This window comes from Argiope bruennichi, chromosome X2, assembly GCF_947563725.1.
Source record: "Argiope bruennichi chromosome X2, qqArgBrue1.1, whole genome shotgun sequence".
NCBI classification, from domain to species: domain Eukaryota; kingdom Metazoa; phylum Arthropoda; class Arachnida; order Araneae; family Araneidae; genus Argiope; species Argiope bruennichi.
The window spans coordinates 83,300,946-83,326,588 of NC_079163.1; positions in this window are offsets into that span (position 1 = coordinate 83,300,946).

A 25,643-nucleotide genomic window follows, 5' to 3' on the forward strand; every position below is an offset into this window, starting at 1 on the left:
TATAACTATTCCCATATGAAAACTCTGGATTTTAAAGGATTAAATTTATTTTAGACTTAAAATATATTTTTAATATTTATAGCATGGTTGCAATTATTTAAATTATGTCCCTTTTCAAACCTATACGGGGCTATTTTGGGCAAAACATTATAATCTTGAACTATACTCAGATGACCCGGATGACACCAGAGCCGACATTCTCCTCTCCAAGCCTGCGCGCCGTTCAAATGGGAGACCCTCCAACGACGGATTTGTGCCGCATACATAGCAGATATTCCGATTTGCGACTCTCCTATTTCAAAGTCTAGAGTCAGGGTCATAATTTATTTATCTACCTTATGAGCTTAGTGTTATTATTTTGTCATATACGTAGTATAGAGAAAATACAGTAATAGTCCGAAAATTCGAACTATAGATTTTGACGACTCTCCACATTTGAGACCTTTCTGAGTTCGAAAAACATATTTTTAGAAAATGTCCATCCGTCTGTCTGTGACAAAGATAACTCAAAAACGCCTTGATTTAAACGGCTAAAATTTGGTATACGGTCTTTACACCACATTTACAAATTTCTATCAAATTTTGATTAAAATTTGTTCAAAGGAAATAGCCCTATGGCTCATCTTCTTACATAATAATAATTTTGATTATCATGTTTTTATTAGCTCGCTTAGATGCAGTCAATGAAATCACAAATACAAATAAACCCTCCATTTAATAGATGTGGAATTAAATTATTTCAAATTTAACACACAATATTTGACTAATATGCTTAAATTTTGAAAGTATTGGGTTTTCGATTTTGCATATGTTCTTTCATTCTTATTTATTTCACTAAATAAAGACAATACCATACAGCTGGAAGTGGGAATTTTAAGTCGCAAGACTAGGTTTATAGCGATGAGGAAGTTTCCAAAATTTGCGACAAGTACTGCCATCTACATTTCACTTTCTTAAGTAATTACTGGAGCGTGTGAACTTGAAGTTCTTCCTTGTATTTAGCACTTTACAGGTTTCAAAAACCCAATTTCATGCTAACTATTGAGGTATCTTCATTGCATTGATGAAAGGTCTCTTCAAAATAAGGTATTTTTTTCTTTTGAATTGCTTTTTGTAAAGAAATATGTCTTTTGTGGACCAGAAATATTGTTTTTTCAGAACTGAAATTTAGAATAGATTTTGTAATAATATCCTCAGTGCATACGTTTTAAATGTTTATATTTAATTATATGTATAGTTTAATGATATCTTAAATTAAATAGCTTTTATTGCTTTCAAATAAGTTCAGATTGCCAACTCATTTCGAACTGAAGGTTGAGAACCAAAGTAGCCAATCTATCATTTTCATTAAAGTAAGTTAGGCATCATATTTCATAAACTCTAAAAGTGAACAGTTTGACAAACGCTTTTATCTAATATATCTTTTGATCCAATACGGCTCTGAAAGAAAACATGTTTACTATTTCAAATGTAAGCCTAGCTCAAGTTAATGAAAATTGTTTGTTATAAATCTCTGAACCTCAATAATATTTGAGATTTTTTTTCTTCCTATAAAAATTAAAAATTAGTTAAGTTTCATAGAGATATATCAATATCTATATATGTATTAAAAAGATTATACTTTCTACTGAAGAAAATATTAGCCCCATCTTTTGAAATATTAAATATGTTGTATTTGAATATGCCTAATTTCGAAATAACTATCTTTAAACTGCCTTCATGAGAGTATATATATATATATATATATATATATATATATATATATATATATATATATATATAATGTTGTAAACACATATTTTTGAAGCAGAGTCGTGGTCAAATAGAGAAGACAATTTGTGAATTTTAAACTTCACTTTTATTCCATCCCGGGAGCCATAATTTATTTACAAGCAAGAAGCAACGAGATACGACAATCTAAACCATGACACAAGAGCGAAAGAGGGCGAAATATTTATCCTTGATGATTTTATACTATGAGATTTTGATAGGGATTTCTTAATACGAGTCGATTTAGGGGAGATAATTATAAGTATCTTTTAAAAGAATTTGGTTAGCTTTACAGATTTTTATTCCTTCATCGGCGTGTGGGAACTTGCCAATTTCAGCAGTTTTACAGAGCTCGTGTAGCATTAATTAAATAAAAAAAAAGATGGAATTGGATCAGAGAATAAGAGAACATTTTAGAATTAAGTTAATATGGGTTAAATTAAGATACAAATTAGGAAATTAATTAGGATATATATATATATTTCTGAGATAGGTGGATCTTAATTATAAATACGGTTTATAGATTTGTCATAGTTAGTCCACGATGATAATATTGATGATATTACTAAGGATGAAAACTTAAGTGATCTGGCATTCTCCGTATAAAGAAAACTACCAACAGCACAACGCAATTTATTGCGCTGCCATAAAAGAGTCAAAAATCTTATCGGATCAATGGCTATAATGAATACTATTTGAAAAGAAAGCATTGCTTCATGCTTTCTTTTCAAATAGTATTCATTATAGCCATTTGACTAAACTAGTTGTTTCTAGCCAAATGATATTGATTTCATTTCTCTTATTCAGCAACTCATAAAATTACAAACAAATTGCTCATACAAGTTACTCATAAAATTTATACGCATTTTATAATATATGTCAACATCTTGTTTCTTTTAAAGAAATTTCATTAAAAAGTCTAAATGAAAAATTACTTATTTTTCAAAATCCTTATTGTTCTATGATTTTTCATTGAGAGAATTTCTTCTGTTTTTATTTTTTCCTGTAAATTAGTAATTTTCCTGTAAATTCATGTGCGGCACTTCTAAACGTTCTATGAGCATGAGCAGTTAGTTTCATTATGCAATTGAATAAGTATTTCTGTGTGAGGTTTCTTAAAATTTTCTTTGGATAGGAAGATACAGTTTCCGTTCTACAACACTAAAGCTAATTATTTTGTGATCTAGTGATGCCACGGTTTAAAGGAATTTCTGAAAAATATTTTTTAATAAATTCTCAAAAATAAAGTTTCCAGATACACCAGACTTTATTCATAAACTTTATCTTAACGATTTTTTATCATATATATTTTTAAAAAAAATTACGGCCATTTTAAATTGTGCATATATTTATGAACATTCCACAAACTGTTCTGTACAAAAATTCGAGATTGTTTATAAATGATGAAAAATTCCTGATATTCTAATCCTTCGCGCTTCAAGACATCATTTGAAAGTTCCTAGCATTACGATAAATTCCATGAATTGCCACGCAAACTCATCACTTTCATTCATTTATTATCATGATTACCATCATCATTTTTTATTTATATTTCATTCTTTCCCTTTTTCTTTTTAAAAACACACAAATAATAACTGATGCAATGCGTCACTTAAGTGTTGATGATTCTATCTTAGTTATCGACTTAGCTTTGCCAATAAAAATATTTTTACTTTTGAAATTAAATAATTTAAAATTTAAAATGATTAAAAAAAATTAAACTGATTAAATAAGATATATCAAAAAATTAAATACATTTATTAAGAAATTAAATAGATTTATTAGAATTAAATAATTTTGTTGAAATCAAATGTGCAGAAATTCATTTAGAAATGAAATAGATTTTTTTTAAAAAGTAAATAAATTAGAAAAGAAATTAAACAAATTTAGTAGAAAACAACTATAGGCTGTATTGGCGTATTATTAATAAAAAAGTGTTTTTATCCTATTTTATACAAGAAGATCTAGGTTTACTTTAGAAATTCTCTGAAGAGTCATGAAACATTATTTGCTTCTACAATACAACTATTCCTGGAATCCTACTCTTTACAGTAGTTGTCTTTAACGAAGCACAGATCGTGGAGAATATACTACATAATACATGATATCATCATTTAAAATGTACGAGAAATGTCTTTATTTCAAGTATAAATTTCATTTTAATTTTGTTTCTTCTTATACAAGTATGGCTACTCATTACAGCATAACTGCATAGAAAAGAGGAGCAAAAATTATTTATATTGTAATCAAGTATAGTAGTCAGTTCAAGAGATGTCATTTCGTTTGTATGGCGCCAGAATTTGGAGTGGTACAGTTTTAGGTTCCATCCTTTTCATCTTTCAAAGGCTTAAAATTTAATAATGAAAAAAAAATCTTTTAGGTCTTTGATAAAAATCATTATTTATTATATATATTCAAAAGTCTTACTTCGTTTGAATATTTATTTTTTTGTTGATAGAAATTTTTGGTTAAACTCATAAGGAATAAGTTCCTTTGTATTTACTATTCGTGAATTTCTATTTGTTTAACAAATGTAAACTAATTTAAAGACACTACTGAAACAACTAAATGTTTACTTTACACTTGTGAAATGCAAAATTAAATTAAAATAATCACAGAATGGATAAATGCATTTCGTTAAGCTGAGAAGGATCGTTCGTCCAAATCTTCGCATTCATGGCCGATTAACCTACACATTTTTAACGAAATTGGTTTTTCTTAAGATAGAAAATAAACTTATCTGTAGAATATTCATCGATCTATTTAGTTTAGTTTAATTATATTAACGTCCCGTTGTAAAACAACACTAGGGCTATTTTGGGACGGACCTCGCAATTTCGAACCGCGGTCAGATGACGAGAACGACACCTGAGTTGGCACCCTCCTCTCCACGCCACACCACACCAGCGGGAGGACGTTTGGCATGACGGATTTAACGTGCAACAGACCCCCTTACACGACAGTTCTTCGGTGGAATCGGATCTCGAACCTGAAACCCTACAGCTCACAAGCTGAGACCTTACCACCAAGCCACTGTGGCCCTCAGCGATCTGTCAGCTGGCTTATAAAGTTATAAGTAACAACAACAACAACAACAACAACAACAACAACAGCAGCAGCAGCAGCAGCAACAACAACAGAATATTTATCCTTTGAGCACAAAATTTGATAGGAAGCAGAATATGAAAGCCCGAGCTTATAGTGCTGCACTTTTTGCTATTTAGAGCTTCAGAGGTTGAAAAATGTAACTGCTGATTGATTTCGTTTCTAGATAATAATTTACGAATTTTTGTAATTTTTATAAGCGTCGAAATTATCAAAACAATTACGAATATCAAATGAAGTTCGAGGCAGGACTGTAAAAGGTTAAGAATATTAATTTGAATAAGTTTATTGGTAGATAAACTTACTGTATATATTAGTAAATGTAAAAACCAAATCGCATCTTTCAACAATCTAATGATGTGGAGACTTTTAAAATGATTATTTTGGAAATGATGTTGAAATACTTTTAAAAAAAAACGCGATGCCAAAGTAAATGGATGAATTCAAATCTAAATTATACAGTGTAAGCTTGGATTTATCAATTATTGTATCTGCATTACTTTCTTTTTTTGTATCTTTTTAAAAAATAGTTTTGAATGATTTAATAACTAATTATTAAAATAATCTCCGCATGTTATTTTTTGCCAGAGATATAATATTTTCAATACATAAATTTTAATTTAATTATACAAGTTTTTCAAAGCAGATAGAAATTAAATTATTTCTAAAATTATTTCTTCCTTATTCTTTAAACTAATGTATACTCTCTCTCACTTTACCTGTTTAAATAAATAAAAACAGAGCTGTATAAGTATAATAACTGCTATTAAGTACTCAAATACTTATGTATTCACTTGTAAAATGTCAATAAAATGGACAAGTAAATTTATCTTACTTCTCTTTCTTATAACTTAATTCATATATGTCTAGTCAATGAATTTTCTTTATAACGAATTTATTAAGTGAAACTATAAGACTTCTGTTAATAGAGAAGTTATCCATCTGTGATTATTATAGTAGGATCAGTTTAGTTTAGCAAGTATAATCAGTTATTTCCTTGTAGGTCATAAATAACCCATGCTGCTCTTGTCTATTCATTTTTCATAAAAAAATGTGACTAATAATGAAGGGAAATGAAATTGGTACATATTCATTTCTTTTTATAGACCTTCAAGTGCATAAAAAGAAATGAAGCAACAGAAAGAGGTTGATGGAAACAGAAATGGAGATTCTCTTAGAAAGAATTTAATGAAAATATGTAAAAAAAACTTGATGAAGACTTTTCTCTCTGAACGAGGGTTGATTATTTTTGTGAATTTGTGTCATTTTCTAATTTCAGAGTCAGTATTGATTTCATCATGTCGAATATGACTTCGCGCTTTCTTTGGTGGTTCAATTTTGCTTCTCAGTGTTACAATGGATTTTAAAATAAACCTTTCATTAGGAATAAAAACTTGTGTCATCCAATCACTCTTGAATTTCTATTGAATCCTTTTGAAATGGGAAAGGAATGCCAACAATTCATTGACTATGAAAGCAAAATCATCACCTTATCTTATTTCTGTTTCGAACATGAAGTAGATGAGAATTTGAGTAAGAGAGATGATCTTAGAAGCAGGGATCAAAGCAGAATCTCATTTAAAAATATGGACATATGCAAGCCAGAGAAAAGTGGTAAAAGGGAGAAATTCAAAGAACCCGTGAATTCTAAACAGAATCCCTTTTATTCTTTTCCATTTTTTAAGTTCTTTTAAACTCATATATAAATAATATATTATATTACTTATAGTAACATATAAGAAAACGACGTAAATAAGCAAGCAGAAATTTCAACTTAATTGCTCTACTAATCAGTACAGTATCAAGCAGAGTCAACTTTAAAGATGAAAATTCATGGATGATGATAGGAAAGCCTCAGGTTCCAATTTCAAATCATTAATTTTTGTTCTCGCTAATCGTTTGGTGGAAAGACACTTTTACTTCTTTTGCTTGTCCATTAACAAAACTTTCCTGGATTTTTCGAGTGAATAAATCGCTACAATTTTTGAACATCTAATAAACCAAAATGTATCCTAATTATAAAAAAATACCTTAACATTATTCCAATAAGAAATTCAAGGGACGAAAGGAAACAATTTTGAATTATTGCAGAATTGAGTTAAAAATGTTCCAATCATCCGTGAATCATAATAAATAGAATTCTCTGAAGATTTTTTTTTCTGAAGGAATCGAAAAATACGTGAGTAAGATTCTGAGAAAGAAATTATTAATAGTAATTTTGTTTTCTGTTAATAAAAAGATTAAATAGACCCGACGGCTTCTAAGATTAATATCTGGTGAATTTGTGAATCCCCCACCCCGACTTTATCTTGATATGTTACTCATTAAAATATGAATGCTGTTACAAAAGAACATTTTCCTTATGTCGGCATCATAGTTGAGTCTATGCATCTTGATTATTTCTGTTATTTTAGAATTAAAGTTAACCAAAAAGTCATCCGGATTTTTTTTTATTTTGATACATCAATCTTAATGCATAAAATTTTAAAAAATGGTTACAGAGAGTAGGAAATGAAACTTACTTTATTTTATTGAAAATCAAGTATATTTACAAAAAAATTTAGCTAAATTTTTTCAAGCGGCACATATTTCCTTGTTTTGATTACGAATTTTCATTAATTTATTTTTTATTTAATTGCTTGTTTTTAACATTATTAATGTTTTCCCATTAATCGAATTAATTATAATATGTAATTTGATAATGCCAATTCTAGAGAATCAATATACATTTAAAGTGGAAATACGAACTCTGCCCATCAATAGAAAAATAACCCGTTTTTTTTATTCTGGTCCAAATGGTCTATTTTGACGACATCTTGAAATAGAATCGACATTCTTCCCTGCAGCAAACACAATTTCGCTGGTTCGGAGATCTACAACTTTCTGTTTCGATAAATAAATTATAACAAGTAATATCATTAAGTACTCTAAAAATAATGACTTTAAAAATAAAACATCGCTTCATTTTTTTTAACATTACAATCATATTTATCCACATGTCGTCTATTTGCAGAATAAAATATTACGTTTGATTATTCTTTCAAATTTTGATAACTGATGAATAAAATACCAACTCAGAAAAAAAACACCTGTGGGTAGTTGCAGCCTCTCATCCCTCTATCACTCTGTGTGGCCTTGACTGCCTTTTTGATTCAGTTAAGAATTCATTAAGGTGTATGTACACACTTGAAACTTCGAAAATCGTTCAAAATATCGATTTTTTTTAATTGCTTAATAATGTTCTCTGATCCTTTAGCTTTCAAACGATACCAAGATGTTGTGAATATTCGAAATATTTCTCGAGTTATAATTATTTTTCTTGAGGTGCTTTCATTAAAAACTCTAGTTACGGTTTTTTCAAAACTCATTTTATGAAGAATGATATTTTTCCACTATGTTGCTTCATTCAAACAATCATAACAAGAAATTAACCAAATACAATTATTTATATATCAAAATAATCTGTATGAAATAGCGGATGTTTTGTGCCTCAATCAAAGTTATATTTACAGAAATAAATTTTTAATAGCTATTTAAAAGTTAAAATTGCAGAAACAATCTCGCTTTTTCTATTTATCCTTGATGAAAAAATTGTTAAGAAAACTATATATTTTTATAACTTGATTGAGGCATACAATATGAAGACTAATGTTAAGCATAATTTCCAACTAGAATTGTGTGTCTGTACAAATTAGAATTTAAGATATCATGTTTCAAAAAATAGGCTAATTAGCTCATTAAATATTATTTAATTAATTAATAATTAGTGTAATATGGTTTTTTCTCACTGAAATGAGTTTAAACATATATTAATGACCTACTGTGAAAAAACTGGATTTTTAAAGTTAAAATTAAAAAAAAAATCTTCTAGTGTGTACTTACACCTTAAAACACTTGGGATATTTATAATTCCAAGTAAATTTTGTACACGTTTTGAAGTTTATAAATAAATTAATTTTAGTTTATACTGTTAAAAAATACGATAAATTGATGTATGTATGACTCTCTAACAAAATAATTAATTATCTGAAACTTTCTTGGAAAAATGAATCATGTATACTAAAAATGTGAGAACCATTGCTCAAAATAAAAGCATCGTTCTATTCACTACCGAATCAATGCCCGTCACTTTATCTCTCATGAAGCGAGGTTGACAGATAAATGCACATAACAAGACAAATAAGCAATTAAAATAAGACTTAGAAGAGAAAGAATCTTGCCATCTTTCTCCCACTCTCTCTCTTCCTCCTTTATTCATTCATTCATTCCCCTTTTCTTCCTTCTTTCTTTATACTTTTTACTATTATTATTTTTACTTTTTACAGTCCGTTAAGTACTGTCGTTTCTGCAGTTAAATCTCCTGCTTCTGACGTAACTCGTGGACCTACCCACGGCACGAAGAACGAAGAAAAAGGAGATAAAAAAAAACGTTCCAAATGTTGGGAAGAAGAGAGTTAGGGCTTGATACTTCGCAAGAATCCTCAATTGGTGAGGGCTGTGAGCTCTAGGTCAGCAGCCCTCTCATCCATCACTGTCAGAAAGAGGCCAGCTGCCAGAACGCATCGAGGCCCACAATTATTCTCTCCAAATCCCTTTAGCAGATGAACTACATGACACTCTTTACAACTTTACTTTTTAAACTTTCCACCAGATTACCAGGACTCGGAGATGAATGACGCCATCAATAATTTCGCGATTCTGCCTGGATATGTTTTCGATTCCTTCGTCGGCATCTTCAGCCCCCCCCCCCCCTCTCGTTACCTTTTATCATACCGTCTGGAATATATATATCTATATATAAATGTAGAGGTATAGGTATATATATATAAACGATGTATCGGTTCTTAGAACGCAGGAATGCTGCTTTTTTGACGTGAGAGAAAATCTCGTCGACTATCGTTGGGTAATTTAGAATTCAAATTTTCGTATATTCTCGGATATCGTGCGAAATCTTTGCTTAAAGATTTCGCTTCTTAAGTTTTTTCGCTTGTAATAAATCTGTTTTAAATTATGCTGTTCAGATTACGTGGTGCAGAAGCCTTCTCGGAGACTTCTGGGAGAGAAACTATGAATTGATAAGACGATGAGGGAAATTTATGATTTTGTCTTGGCAGACCTGTAAAAATGATCAAAAAATTATGGTAATTATGCGAGATTGAAACTGAAGTATAAAATGTAATATTTAATTTTAAGATTTTCAATATTTCCTTTGTATTTTACTGTGCTTTCTTTAAGTTTTGAATTAAAACGATATTTTTTTAATGATAGATAGCACCCTAAAGAGAAAGGTAATATCTCTGAATTTAGGAATTAAGAAATCTTATTTATGTATGCGCACACTAATTTCGAAGTTTGTTTTTATCAGACTTTTCAACGCAGAAGTCTTAAAATAAGAACTGATTTACAATGTTTGTATTCAAAAGTCAAATTTATATTTCACAAAAGAATTTGTTTTGATAGCAAATTCAGCCGAGTATGAATTAATTACTACAAATATTTTACTTTATAATTTATTACCAGATCACAAAGATTTTGAATCAGTTTAGTTTAACCCTTTCTAGAGTCGTGGGAAGTATGATTCCCACCAAATTTATCAATCTTTGTATGAAATTTTGTAGGTTGGCATAAGTTCTGACTAATTTTTTTAGAAAGACAGAAATTTAGACGCTTCAGTTCTTTATCTCAACCAAAATTATGTATCTTGATTCGTTACTTAATTATTAATTAACCAAATTAATTAATTAATCAAATTAAATTTATCTAATAAGCTAAATGAATCCCTTTTCTTATTCTAATTTCCAGCCTAAAAATATTTTAACATATGACTAAAAAAAATGGCCCTTTAAAGGTTTAAATATAGTTATGTCCCATTTCGAAGCAATACTTGGGCTATTTCTTAAATTTGAAAGGTGGTAAGGTGAGAAGGAAGACATCTGAACTTGCATCCCCCTTTCCAAATTTCCACTCCTCCCCAACTGGAAAACACTTTGCCTCGACGGTTTTAACTAACCCGATTATACTGCGATTCTTCGGTGATATCAAGTTTCATATCTGGAAATCCTATGGTCCTGGAGGTGGCATTTTACCACCAGGCTTCCACAGACTCTAAGACTCTCAGATTAAGTACACTATCGAAAGTATCTCCCGATTCCAGCTAGATTTATTTTCAATTTCTTCGACAAACCTATTGCCCCACTACCACAGAAACACACTTTAACAACCAATGTTATTTTGTGTTTACCTTAAAATGAAAATCTCTGACATTTTTTAAAGCAATATTCTTTCACTTTGTTTTCATGATGCTAATGTTCTCTAAGTTGTATTTTGTTCTTTATAGTATCTCGAATAACCGCACGTGTGCAGTTTCATGTCTAAAACAGAACTATCATCAAAATACAATGCTTATACGAAAATGTGGATAATAGATGGTTTACTATTCGCAAGCACTGGTGTAACTGTATATGTTTCTAATCGGAACTGTAGCAAAGAATACTGTTTAGAATAATCCCCCTTTTGTTTGTTTAAAAAAGATATTTTTTAAGCAAACTGTTATTAGGGCATTAAAAACAGATTTTTTTATTTTTAATATTTTATACTTTTTAATCTTTAATATATATTTCAATATTATTAATAAATAACTTATCATTAATATAAATTATTAAAATGAATTTATTCTCAAATTCATCACTTAGTGGTACCACGAATATAATAATAAAATCTTAATAAAAGTAATCGATTAACCAATAATTCTATCCTTTTTAGGGTTTTTAAATAATATTGTTTGAATGAGAATGCAAAAAGTTGAATATAGAACAAAGAAAGTATTTCAAAATGTCCAAATGATATTTAGTATAATTACTATACCGCTATACAAATATGTAAAAACGAACTACATACAAATAACTTCTGCAAATATATAAATGTAAGCACTTTAACTTAATTTACATTGTTTAATTAGATAATTTTGCCATGAGCATTAAGAAAAGTTAAGTAGACAGTTAAAAAAATTGCTCTATAATGTAGATGAATGCTCTCAAATATTATTGAAATGTTCAGAAGTTTCAAAAATTTTAAAAATGAAATAGTATTTAAGTATTCTAAAATGTTCCATAATTTTCTGAAGCCTCTTATAATACCGCTTAATGATAGAAAATATTCTAAAAGGGAACAATGGTCTATTATTTTCAGCAATTTTTATGGTACAGTATAGTATTCTAGATTGTTCTAATATACATTAATGATAAATAAAAATATTTGAAAATGATATGCAATGCTCCAGAAATTTTTAAAAAGTTCTACAAAATATAATATTTTTCGAAAGTATTCAAAAACATTCCCAAAATATCCCAAAGTTTCACATTTTTTTTTTATCTTTTATGGTTTCTACTCCTCTCAACATCCCGTAGCGTTTCCTATAAAGATTTCTGGCAGCCGAAGTATTTTTGCCGAAATAAATAATAATTGCCCCAAGTTTGGTTGAAATCGGTTCTGTAGTTTAGGAGAAGATGTTGAACTACAGACATACAATGGCTTTTATTAAATTAGGATTGTATAATTCCTGTATAATTTATTTTGTATTTCATTACGTGACTTGGTACTACGAAAGTAAAGAATGAAGAAATTTGGGCAGAAAGCCTTATAAACCCTGAATTTATTAAAATTTTGTAAATGATTTCGTTTCTTTAAATGATTTCGTTTCTTTTAAATGCTTTTATCGAAAAATAGTTGAATGAAACGTTAGATTCTGATTTTACATCTATAGCAAGTTAAAATATCGTCTTTTTTAACAGCCGCCAGTATTTATTAAGGACTATAAAAACCGAAATGCAGGAAAAATTAAAGTATGCATAATTAAAATTTAATTTATTAAAATATTTATCTGAATTTCATTTTATTAAAAGCGCCTTCTTTAAGTTAACTCATTTCAATCAAACATGGAGCAATTATTATTTATTCACTGAGCAAAAATATTGTGGCTGTCAGATATCTTTATAGCAAACGCCACGGAAGATCGGGTGGAGTGGAATCCATAAAGCATGTAAAATAAAGTGGCTAATCAAGAATTTAATGGTTTTTTTTTTTTTTTTTTTTTTTTTTTTTGCAATTTTAAATGTATTGTCTTAAACAGCAATTTCATGATACTTATTCAAACAAAAATCTAATTCTCCAGGATTTAATATAGTTTATTTAATGTGTAACTAATTTACTGGAGTAAATATTTTATTTTATTGATTATATGGTGTGTGCCAATATCGGCGTTACACCGAAATAATCTCCATTAGCAATTATTACAAATTCAGAATTTAGAGTTGAAGGAACATTCTTTTCCTAAAAAACATATAGACATGTATTGATATAATAGACATAAAAATGAAAAAGTAAAAAAAAAAAAAATAAAAAAAAAACCCAAGGGAAAGTGCCACAAGCAGCACCACATGTTACACAAAGCATTACATTTTGAATAAAACAAAATAAAGTTATGAAAAAGAAAGAAAATAAACAAATAAGTAAATAAAATAAAGATAAATTATCTAAAATGGAAAGTAAATAAAAAATTTTAAAAAAAAGAAAAGAAAAGAAAAACCAAAATTGTTCATTAATTGGTATATGTGACAAAAAAAAATTCAGTTTTAAATTTGGAGGAATAAATCTGATTGACACTCACGCATATAAGCCAGCAGTCTCTGGTTTTCATTTATCAGTTCTTTTACGTGTTTCCTTTTTTTTTTTTTTTCAGAAAAAGACATCTCCATCTTAATATTGCTTCTGTGTTCCAGCAGTGGATAAAAATATATGTAATGGTTCATGTCATCACTGATATTTTCAGCATATTGGTAATAACAGGCTTTAAGATTGAAACGGCGCAGGTATTTGAGACAAAGACCATGATTTGTAACCGCTTGGGTAATGAATCTATTTTCTGCACATTTGGAAATTTTAACTTCATTAAGTATTTCATAAGTGAATCTTCCTTATTTTTCAAGATCCGAATGTCTTTGCCATTCATTGTTTACTACATTTTTCCCAATTTAGTTTTGAAAGTTCTTTCTGGAATTTTTAAATGAATATTTATATTAGCCAGAATAGTAGAATTTTTCAGCAACTTTAGCTGCTGCCTCATTACCTGATGTAATATTTAACCCAATACAGGGAGATTAAATTATTTAGCAACTCACGAGTTTCCTCTACTGGAATATTTTTTTAATTTGAATTTTTGCAGAAATGTTAAAACATTGAAACTGTCGGTAAGTACATAATTTAAGTTTTATTTTTCCTATTCTCTGTTTTCCATTTTATTGCTTGCTTTAAAGCAATGAGCTCTGACTGAAAAGCCGAATAGTGATGGACTAGACGATTAAGATGCTCGGTCAATTTATTTAGCTAAAAAACAATGAAGGCCGCTCCAACCTGACTATTTCATTTGGAGCCATCCGTAAAAATATTCAAATCAAAATTGGGTATCTAACTAATAATAAGAAAATCTAATATTCTATCGCATCTCACAGCTCTAATATTCTAATAATAACTCTAATATTAATAATGGTGTCAATATATACTCACGTGATACACATTATATACTCAGTGCAAATTTGGTTCCTGGAATAAAAAAGATGTCATAGCAAAGCATTAAATATAATCCGCAATTAGTTTCTAGGGGACACACACAGTTATGTGCTACTTCTTCCCCATGTGTCCCTTCTTTATGTCCTACTGCTTCCCCATGTGCTACTTCCTTACTACTACAAGTTACACTTTCCAAGTTTTGAGCTTTAAGAGTTTAACGCTGATTCTTAATATCAAATATATTATTAATTTCCATTAAAATTGGTAATCAATACTTCAATTCCCTCCACTTTTCGGCGTACTTTCTTAATTATTCTATTTAATTTAATACACCTAAAATCGATCAGTAACTTGAATAACGCCGGAGAAATATCAGATGAAAATTTCATCGTAAATAACAAACATCGTTTGAACGTTCTTTTCTTATTTTTTGTATTAATTGTGACAGTGTAAAATGTAAGAGTTATATGTTTTTTAATATGTTTATCTGCATTCATATAAAAACACACACAAAAAAAACTAGTTAAAAGAATATACAAAAGCTTGAAAAATAAACACTTATAAAATATAAATGTTTTATATACGGGGTGGTTTGAAGAAATGACCTATAACTCTTGCTCTTTTTGTTAAAATGGATATCATTTTTCACAAAAATGGACTTGATTCAACGATTCTTCAACGACTTGATTTTCTTGAACAAATATATAATAAATATAATTGTCTTCGTCATTTAGCATTTGTCTATTCATTATCTTAATTTTTTTTTTCCTCCAGAAAGAGGCACAATGGATTCTAAAATTAAATTGGTCCACCACACTTAACGTATGTGACGTGAGCATGAAATGATGCCATTCTTGAAAAGAATTATCACAAAATATAGCTTTTCTTTTTATGCAATTAAATTTTTAATTAAAACATTGTAAGTTCTATGAAAGAGGAATTTTCGATCTGCTTATCTAATTTCGATTACTTTAAAACCTCTCTCAGATTCAATTTTTGGTTTAGGTGATAATGTTTTTAATTTAATTTCTAATATTTACAAACATGAAATAAAGAAAGTCTCACAAATTTTTTAGAAATGAGTTTTCTTTAAAGATAGGAAAACAGTGAAATTATTTACTCAAATTTTTCAGAATAAATAAATTAACATTAAGTAGCTAAAAATATTTTTGTATTTCTACACAATGGAGCCTTTTTTAAAAAATAATTTTGATATTCAATTAATAAACAGTGTTACTTTAGACACAATTTCTTAAAATCAGTTTAGAAACAAATGAATAAAAGAAACTTCCCCAATAATTTAAATAGCTTATTTAAGTGCTGAATGATTTAGATATCTTTTATAAGTATTTATATATATTTATTCAATATATTTATAATATTTCAAACTGTTCACTGAAATATTTAAGCAAATATTAGACAGCTGTTATTCGCTTAATGAAAGAAAGAAATTTACTCTAAGATCTTTCATAGGGAAGGGGAGAGAAAATAACGACCTGTTTTTTTATTTCCCCCTTTTTTTTTTTTCTTGTGTGTGAAGACATGAAGACTCAATTTCTCGTCTTAAGTAGTTGGTGGTGCCATCTAGTGTAAAACACTGAAACAAGAAACCAATCTTGCAATTTGAAATTCTGCATTAATTCGAAAACTTTATTTGTAAAAATCAATTATTTTTCGTTGAATTCTTTGTATTTTTATTAAAGTAGAGTGACTTCAACTTAAAATTTTTTATTGGCATCATTTGATAAAATCTTAAATATATAAAAAAATTTTAAGGATGTAAATTTCATTTTGCTAAACACTTCCTTTTTTTTACCTCACTCCTTTAAACTTGGATTACAAAATATTAAAAAATGATTAAAAAAAATGAAAAAAAAATATGGTTTGCAAAATATACTTGAATATCAAATAAATTCTATATTTCTAGCTATTTATATATAGTCTGAAATTATTCTTTGTATGTAGTTGACAACATTCAGAAGTGAAAGAATAAAGAGCAGAATTATTTTATCTTTGCCTCTTAATTTATGCTGATCCAAAATTTTAAGGTGCCTTTTCCAGTGGGACCAAACTTTTCTTCGTAGATAAATACTCTGGCTCTAAAACGTATACTTATACAAATGAAAATTTCAAAATTAAAATTTCAATTTCATTATTTTTGTCGAACACAGAATTCTAATGCGCTTACAACTCTCCAGTGAAATAGTAATTTAAAGCAGGACCATTAATCTCATTGTTAAGGAATATGAAAAGGGTTCTATTCTCTGGTTGTGCTCTTAGTCAGCAGTATTGAAAAATTGACAAACCAATATGTTCCTTGACAACAAATTGTTCGCTAATGTCGAACTCACTTCTAGACATTTTCCTAATATTCTTCCAAAAGAAACACAAATCTGGGACATCTACTCCAGGAAGGAAACTTATCCCAATTTATTAGAGATAAACCAGAGTTCTATCTAGGGTTCTCCTGAGTTACTTTAGCCAGCAGAAGGTACTTATACTTTCCTTTTACTTATATCCTTTCCTAGTGAACTTAGGTACATATGCTAGATCAATTGGGATTAAAACCAATCTTAAATCTCGCACAAGATATTTAATACTTAATATTCTCTCCTGTCTAAATGGGGAATCTGTAACGGATAGTTTGGGAACAACTTGTGGCTCTTTGGACAATTACTTGTGCTTCTGAATGAACATAAAAATAAGAATATGAATTTTATTTACGAAAGAGTAATTATTATACAATGACAATTTAAACTATTTTATAGATTTTGTAAAACTTCGAGACACTAAAATCGGTTCACCATCGAATTTAACACCATTCTAAAGCAGAATGATGTTAATTATAAAAACATCATATTTTATTTGAAGGGCACCTCATTCTAAGCACATCTTGCTCAACTGTAATGCTAAATCTTTGACAGCCCCAAATACTTTCTCAGTTAATGTTCTGACAATCTTCGAGTGCACTTATTAAGATGATCATTCACTTTTTAAACATAAAATTCATTAATTAAAAATTTAGGGAACAAGGATCCAACTTGGAATCGTACCATTCATTGAAAACGTCTAACTGCAAATCTGATATACAGAAACTTATTAAAAATTTAACCTCGTTATTCACTGAGATTAAAATTCATTAGAGCGCTTTTTTGTAATTTTTTCCTCGCTCTTTAAAGGCAAAATTAATATTTTAATTTGTACATTACGTTGAATATTGCTTATTTAAATGATTCTTAAACTGTTAATAGGAATTAGGCTTTTTTTTTTTTTACTCAATGTTTGCCAGCTTTTATCTTAAGATAAGTAACTGACCCTAGAAAGTAAGTTCTTTAAGTCAAAACGAAAGCATCGCAGTCTTATTTTTTTTTTCACTATATTTGGGATAAATTTTTTTCCAATAACCAAAAACTAAGTTCTCATCTTCTATACGTTCTTTTTTATTCTATTCTATGATTCCTCACTAATAAAGGAATTTACATCCAAAATACTGACTAGGCAAAATTCAACTAAGTATAAAAAGGAAAACTACAATTTATATGGCATAATTATTATAATTAGTATTATACCATTAAAGTTCTCTTTAAAAATACTAAATTTGAAATTAAAAATTTTACCATGAGTTGAGAGCTACCATTATGCCCTTCCTCTATGAACAAACTAAACGTATTAATTTCATCTTATAATTATTGTAGAAAATGAAGATGCATTAAGGTTTTAAAAGTACTACTGAAAATTTTGTATTTAAGTAATATTAGAAATTTTTTAAAAATAAGACTTTATTTTCATACTTAAACATAAAAACGTTTAACTGTTTGTATATATTTTTATTTTACTTGGCCCATTTTATGTTTGTATAAGCAGAATTTTGTAATAAATGTTTCACTCACTTTCCAAAGTACTAGATTCCTAAAATTTTAGATTCTGGTAAGTTCTATTTCAGTTTTTTTAAGAACTAAAATTTTTAGTTAATAGTTTAATTTAATTAAATTTTGATTCTATAGAAGTGGTACCATTTTATAGGGAAATTGAAAAAATTATCCTTAATATTCCATAATGTTTATAATAATGCAATATAAATAAAAAATGAAAAAGAGGAAACAAGTTATTTTTTTCAAATTCTACCCTTTCTTGCACTAATAAAATTATTTTGTTAAAAGTGAATTTATTATACTTATTATACACTTTTATTTGACTTAACTTATTTTCTGTTTGCAAAAAGGAATTTTGTAATATATTTTTCAGTTATTTTCTGTGTTTTAAATTTGAATACAGGATTGAAAAATTTTGCAGACGTATATTCTTAATGAAACTGTATTATTTTAAAATTCCCATAAGGTAACTATCTATCAGCCTATTAATTTAGTTAACGTTAGTTGGAATTAGTTCCATTGTAAGGAATGAGAGGCGAATCGAATTTGATCCAAATTTCAATTTTTAATAGTTTGGTGAAGGTAGTAAAGTAAATTCATGATGAAACATTTTTACTGCTCTTACTGATAGATATATTTTTAAATAAATTGATTTCAAATAACAAGATTTATTAAATTTCTCATCAAAATAATATATTATTTACAAATAATTTTTCTCAGTTTTAATTTTCAGTAATTAAGACTTTAAAGAAAAATGAAATATAATTAAAAATGAAAGGCCTACCTTATTCAAACGGAAACTATTTGAATAAGGTTGACAGCAATAAAAGAGTTTTTCGTATATTTGTCTAATATATGTAGACCTGTAAATGTTTCAGTTAAAATATTAATTCATAATAATTGGCTGGAAACTTAATTATTATTTGCTACAGGTGCAAAATTATTCTTTAGGTGGGAAATGTAATACTTATTTATTATTTAATATTAATCCGTACAGATTTGGGTTAATACTAAAAAAACTCAGTCGAAATTTTACTCCCACCATCATAGAACATATTGAACTCGCATTAGAGATAAATTACGTGATTTTGATATTTTGTCCAATTATTTGCTACATTATGTTTCCGAAAGTTCAATTCAGGGTCAAATAGTATCATTGCTACCTTAAATGATAACTTATATAGGCAATTTAGTACCGTAAAATATTTGATATACAATATTATTTTGCTTTTACATTCCCGTCTTTAACATTTGCTTGTCGTTTACACACCTCAGCTTTCCTATCTTCACAATGCATAAAAATCCACAAGTTTAAGCTAATAAAGTTTTATACTTCCCGTAAGCCAGATAGTTTATGAAGGGGGGTGGGGGGATTCGAAGTATAATGGCTTTGGTACCAATCAAATACACTTCGAGTAAACATGGAGTCATCTAAAATAATTCAGATAAATTTGAGGAACTTGAAAGAAAAGCAGAGGACAAGAGGAATAAGAGATGTAACAGAAGTGTGTTTTGAATTACATATTTTGGTAGGAAGCAGTTATTGTGTTTTTCATTCAGGATGAATGTTTATTAATCTTTAAAATAACTAATTATTAAAATTTTAATACTCCATGCAGGGAAGGGCCTTTATTGTATCCTTTGTAATTCTATACCATATTTCAAAAAATAACAAAATTAAATATATATTTAATTACCAATCTTCGAGCCATTGGATAAGGAAAATTACAAATGCAGAGAAATATAAGAGATTCATTGCATTTGCTGTCTGTTTTGAGATAAATAATAGGAATGAAAAAGAAATGCTTTATAATATTAATAATGAGTATTTATGAAACATTTACTACTTTTTCCTGGGATTTATTTTTTACCAAATCGCAAGGAGAAAAGATAAAAATATCGTATCTGAGCACAATTAAATTGTTTCTTTAGTAAATATTGACGTTTCATGCATATAATAAAGCAAAAATACTATGTTCTTGGCCTCGGATGACTACTGAAATTGAAGATCAACGAATTCAAAGGACTCCATGACAGATCAAAATACATCGTTGAAGCAAATTTAAACTGTCACAATTTCTGAAGTCATGTCATGGACAAATAGGGATCGCTACTTGAATTGTGGCTCCTATTTCGAGCGTTCTGCTGCGTGTTACTTATTCCTAAGAAGTACCAAAACCGTGATTCGTGGTACAGTGAAAGGGCTAGCTGGAGGACCGAAAGTATTGTAATTTTGTTAACGGACGACATTTGCTTCTGTTCCAGTGCTATTGATGTTTCTATACTGGTTTAAAAAAAAGACCAGGTAAAAGATTTTAATTGAGTAATTTCGGGTGTACACATAGAATTAGTTATAGGCATTGCTTTAAGGAAGAATTTCAACTGATAGACCTCCCTAGTTGTGAGTCGGACAAAAAACAACAATATAGAATACTCTTGCGGTCCATTTTGGTACTGTCATTGAATACATATGATAATGCTAAGCCCCATATCACAATTGCTTTGCGACACTCCTTTGTAGATCTCAACACCCTACCATAGCTGCCATGATTTATCCGTCGACTATTGAGCATAAAAAAAATATAACTGAAAGAAACTTCTTTCTCCTCCCCACCTCACAGTGATTGTTGCTGATTCTTGTTAAATTGCTGCAACAATCGTGGGTAGTCATCACATAGAATGGAATCCGACACTTGCATTGCAATCAATTTATTTCATCTAATTAACTGGAATCAGAAGAAGTTAATTGTTTTATTACAGATTTTTTTTATAATTATCATATTTGTTTACATTAGCACGCATCTAAACAATTCAGTACCATAATTCTTAGTGCAGAAATAGTTTTGAAACCGTTCATTTGATACCTAATTGAAGAAATTTATGGATTATTCTTACCCTTTAAACCTAATAATATGCTGATGCTATATCAAGTTTGAAAGGAATGAAAATTTTATCATTCTTTTATATTTTGTTTTTGATTCTTTTATATATGATTTTTGATCCAAAATGGATAGAAGGTAATAGCAATCTTTGTTAGATAGGAATGAGGCAAGATGTGTGGGAAATTTTGCAATAGTGTCTCTATTGATTATTTTGTGTAGAAGCAGCCTATCAAAGATTTTACATAACATAAGTATTTAATAATTTAGTCAATTAGATCGAACTTTAGTTATACCCTTTCACAATTTTAGGGGAGGAATTATATTGGTTATTTGCTATTTTGGAAAAAGATTTCCTGCGATCCAGATTTCGTTGCATGCTGCTAATAAACAGAGCTTATAATAACAGGAGAGATTGTCAATGAATTCTGCATCAATTCCGTTTGATCTGTAAGGAGACTTTACACTTTGTGAATAGTTCCTGAAAGTTCTGCAGAAATGAAAGGAAGATTATAATTGTCAATTTTGTCGTAGGAAAAGGTAATATAATATAAAATATCCAATATTTTATAACGTATAGTGATTTGCGAAAACATTTCCTTAACAACTTGGAGACGATGATAACTGAAAGAACGGGAAAACGGTTTTTACCGAAGGATTTTATAGATTCTTACTGAAAAATTCGCTTTCCCAGATTTAACGTTTTTTCAACAGAAAGAATTCAGTACAATTGTCCTAAAGCCATCATCAATTGTGATGGGGGGGGGGGGGGAAAGGAAATCTTTCTTTCAAGCAGGTTCAGTACAGTACTCGGAAGCCCAACCACCTCTCTTCGTGTTAAAAGTAGGAAGATTACTCCTTATCTTCAGCTATCACCTTGGTCATATGAAGACAAAGGATGTATTCTTCGAATCCCGGCTAACCATACCGACCCTTCAGAAGCTATTCTACTTTAGGTAAGTATGGGTGTCCCAATCCCAAAATACACAGGGATATTTTTTTTCTTTTCTTTTGGCTAATGATTGGGTAGAAACCTCCCCCTCGTGTGATTTCAAATACCATAATTGGTTGGGGAAAATATTTTTAAATCCACGTAACTAGTAAGCTGTTATTGTTGTGGGTTTTAGGAATGGCTTCCAGCATCTTGCTTTAATGATGGTGTGTGGCTGAGACCGCTGTTGTTGCTTTAAGTTCTGAAAAAGGCAGAAATGGTGTATTTTCAACTGTTTGCGCAATCTTTGTTGTTGAAAAAGTGTCTTATATTGGAAATTGTATGTTATTTACTAGTTCTGGATCAACAGAGCTCAGACTGATTAGTAATATTCCGAACTCCAGAGATTTGGGGATCCTTGTCTAGTAAGTTTCAGAAGCGCAATCACTTTAGTAATTGATTCGCAGAAGTTGTTGCTTAGATTGATTACTGAGATAGTAACATCTTGGCTATTAGTATGAGAGAATTTAGTGCCGGTCAGTACTAAGAGCATGTATAGATTGATAATGAGGTTTATGGTTGTGTAACATCTGGTCTTAGACTGAAATTTCAAAACTGATGGGCAGGAGCCTCCCACTTGGCTGCATTTCAAGCCCCATAATGGATGGAGATGCTTTTTTTCTTCTCCACGTGAAGGATGTTGCTTTCTAGGTTGTTCTTTGGTAAGTAGTTTCAGCGTCATGCTGTTGTATTGGTATGTGAGTGGTGACTGCCAGTGTGTTTATCAAGTTCTTCAACTGGGCAGAATTAGGAGATATTATGTGAACTATTAGTTCTGTGAGAATTCGGAGTTTTCTAAACGATGGTAACATCTGGTAGAGTGAGATATTTAGTTTGGTGGGTAATATCTAGAATGAAGTTAGGGAACGGCTCTAGGAGTAAATAAGTAGGTGCCTTGTTCTTTGTTTCCCAGGACGCCAATGAGGAAGTCGCGCTTAGCCTGCTGCTTGTGGCTAGGGGACAATCGCCGCAAACGAGAAAGCGGTTCACAGTGAATGATGACTCAGCACACCATTATTTCTACATAGTGTGTCCATGTTGAAGGGGAACGGGTCTGACCTATCCAAAGAGATTTTCAAGTCTGAAGAATCGGCATGTTGACGCAACTATATGTAGAAGTCGACCACAGAAGGTCGGCAACATTCAATTTCACCACTGTTACGCAGTTTAACTGTGATAGCGTGATGGATACCGCAGCAGTTGACCCATACCATAACATTTAGCTGCTGTTGTTGCGATCTCGACTGTTGACTTTCTTTAAAAAAGATTTTTCATTATTTCTGGATTTTAAAATTATGGTATTAAAAATAAAGGGAATTTCTTTGTTGGAGAAAACGCAGTTCATCAGAAATGCCGAAGCTTAAGAAACTGATTTTGCTAAATGAATTGGAATTCCATGTTCAATATTTCAAACGATTTTAAATAAAGCAGATGCTAAAAAGCAAAATTCGGAAACAATGATAAAATTGGCAAAAAAAAAAAAAAAAAGGAAAAGGAAAAATGTTGTTAACATTTGAGGAACGTTGGATCATTTATTGTTTCAATAGTCCAACGATGCAACAAATATTCCTATAAATTACCACATTATTTTCAATAGGAATCGATTATATTTAATAACTCTCAGCTTAAAACGGCTGGATGGACTGTTTTAAAAAGATGCATAATTTATCCTACAAGTTCATTTGTGGCGAATCTGCCTGCCTTGGAATCTACCTGCGATTCCAAGACCAAAAGTGGATGGAGAAAACCACGACCGCATTTGTTTAAAAAGTATTCTAGCAAAGACAATTTCAATGCTGATGAGACAAAATTCTTTTATAATCTGCCTCCTGATACGACTTTTTCATTAAAGTGTGAAAGTTGTCACTTGGAAAATTATCGAAACTGCTATTGACTGTTTTACAATGCACCAATTCAGACGGAAATGAAAAGTTTGCAACATTAGTTTCTGGAAAATTAAAGAAACAATGTGTTTCAAGAATTTAAAGAGCTTTCCATCTGAATATGCCCCAAACAAAAACATTTTGAATGACAAGAATAATTTTTGAAAATTGCCTTCTCAAATTGAACAGACAAATGCGCTCACAGAAACGATACCTTTGTTATTCTTACAGATCCTTTTGTTTATTTATGAATGCATAACCCATATTGCCCAATTAAAATTATAAAATATTTTCTCTTGTTAATTGCAGAAGAAAAGCTCAGCCGTGTGATTAACCTTGTGATTTGGGGATTATATGATCTTTTGAAATTCACTATCGAAAGAAACTTCTGAAAATACTCTTCTTAGTATAGAATATGGGGGCAAAGAAGAGTCGGTTAAGATGATAAAAGCTCTTCATGTGATTTCTACAGCATGAAAGAGAATTGGGAGTAAATACATCCCAAGCCCATTTGTAACAGGTGCTTTTCTGGAGGTCAAAGGTGGTGAATTTGAGAATGAAAATTTGGATTAAAAGGAAGAATTCTTTCCCATTTCAGATGATTTTGAGGATTACATAGCTTGTGATATAAACATTCTTAGATAAGAGATACTCTAAACGATTTGATGGAAACAATATCGGATAGTTCGCATGAAGAGAAAGGTTATAATGAAGCTCGTGAAATTCCTTCTGCGAAAGAAGTCATCCAGTCTTTGGAAATAATGAAAGCATTTCTTTCAAATTTGTCCATAATAAAAGTTTGCAAAGGCTCATGTGTACTGAGAATGTGATTTGGGATGTAGCTGATGAAATCAAGACAAAAAAAATGATTTCCAAACTATTGTGAAGGAAGAAATAAAAAGTATTTAACTTAAATAAACTCTTATTTCAAGGTTAGTGTTTTTTTGTTTTTGTTTTTTTGTCATATTCCGATTTAGCGTTTAAGTTTTAATAGTTTAGTTAGCGTTTAAGTTTTTACATAGTTTTAATTTCTTTTCGATCCCTTAAATGACGTTAAATCGAAATTTGTTTGAAAGAAAGACTGCTCGATAATTAAAGAAAAATTCTGGGAATTAGAAGAAAATGAAAAATTGAAAGATTTTACTTTGTTGGATTTTTTGTATGATACGACGGACATTTTTCTAAACTTAAATAAAAATCTTGACCATTAAGGAAAAAAGGATGCAGTAAAAAAAAAAAAAATGAAAAAACTTGGTTTAAAGGGAAAAAAAAAGGGAGGGGGCTTATGAAATTGCAAGAGAAAAGTAAAGGAAAGGAAACATACTAGTGAAAAGTCCATTTCGTCGATGTTTGGCTTCGAAAATTTGTCGCTACTTTGCTTTACGGTGAGATCATTTGAATTATCGAAACGCATTTTCTTGGCTTTCAATGTTAGTTTCATTGGATTGAATGAACTAATGATATATTTTAGAATGTATTCATATTTTGCAGATTAAACTCTAAAATGAACGCTTTTTGAAATTAGAACTTCTAGTAGGTTTTTTTTTTTTTTTTTTTTTTTTTTTTTCTGAAGAATGAT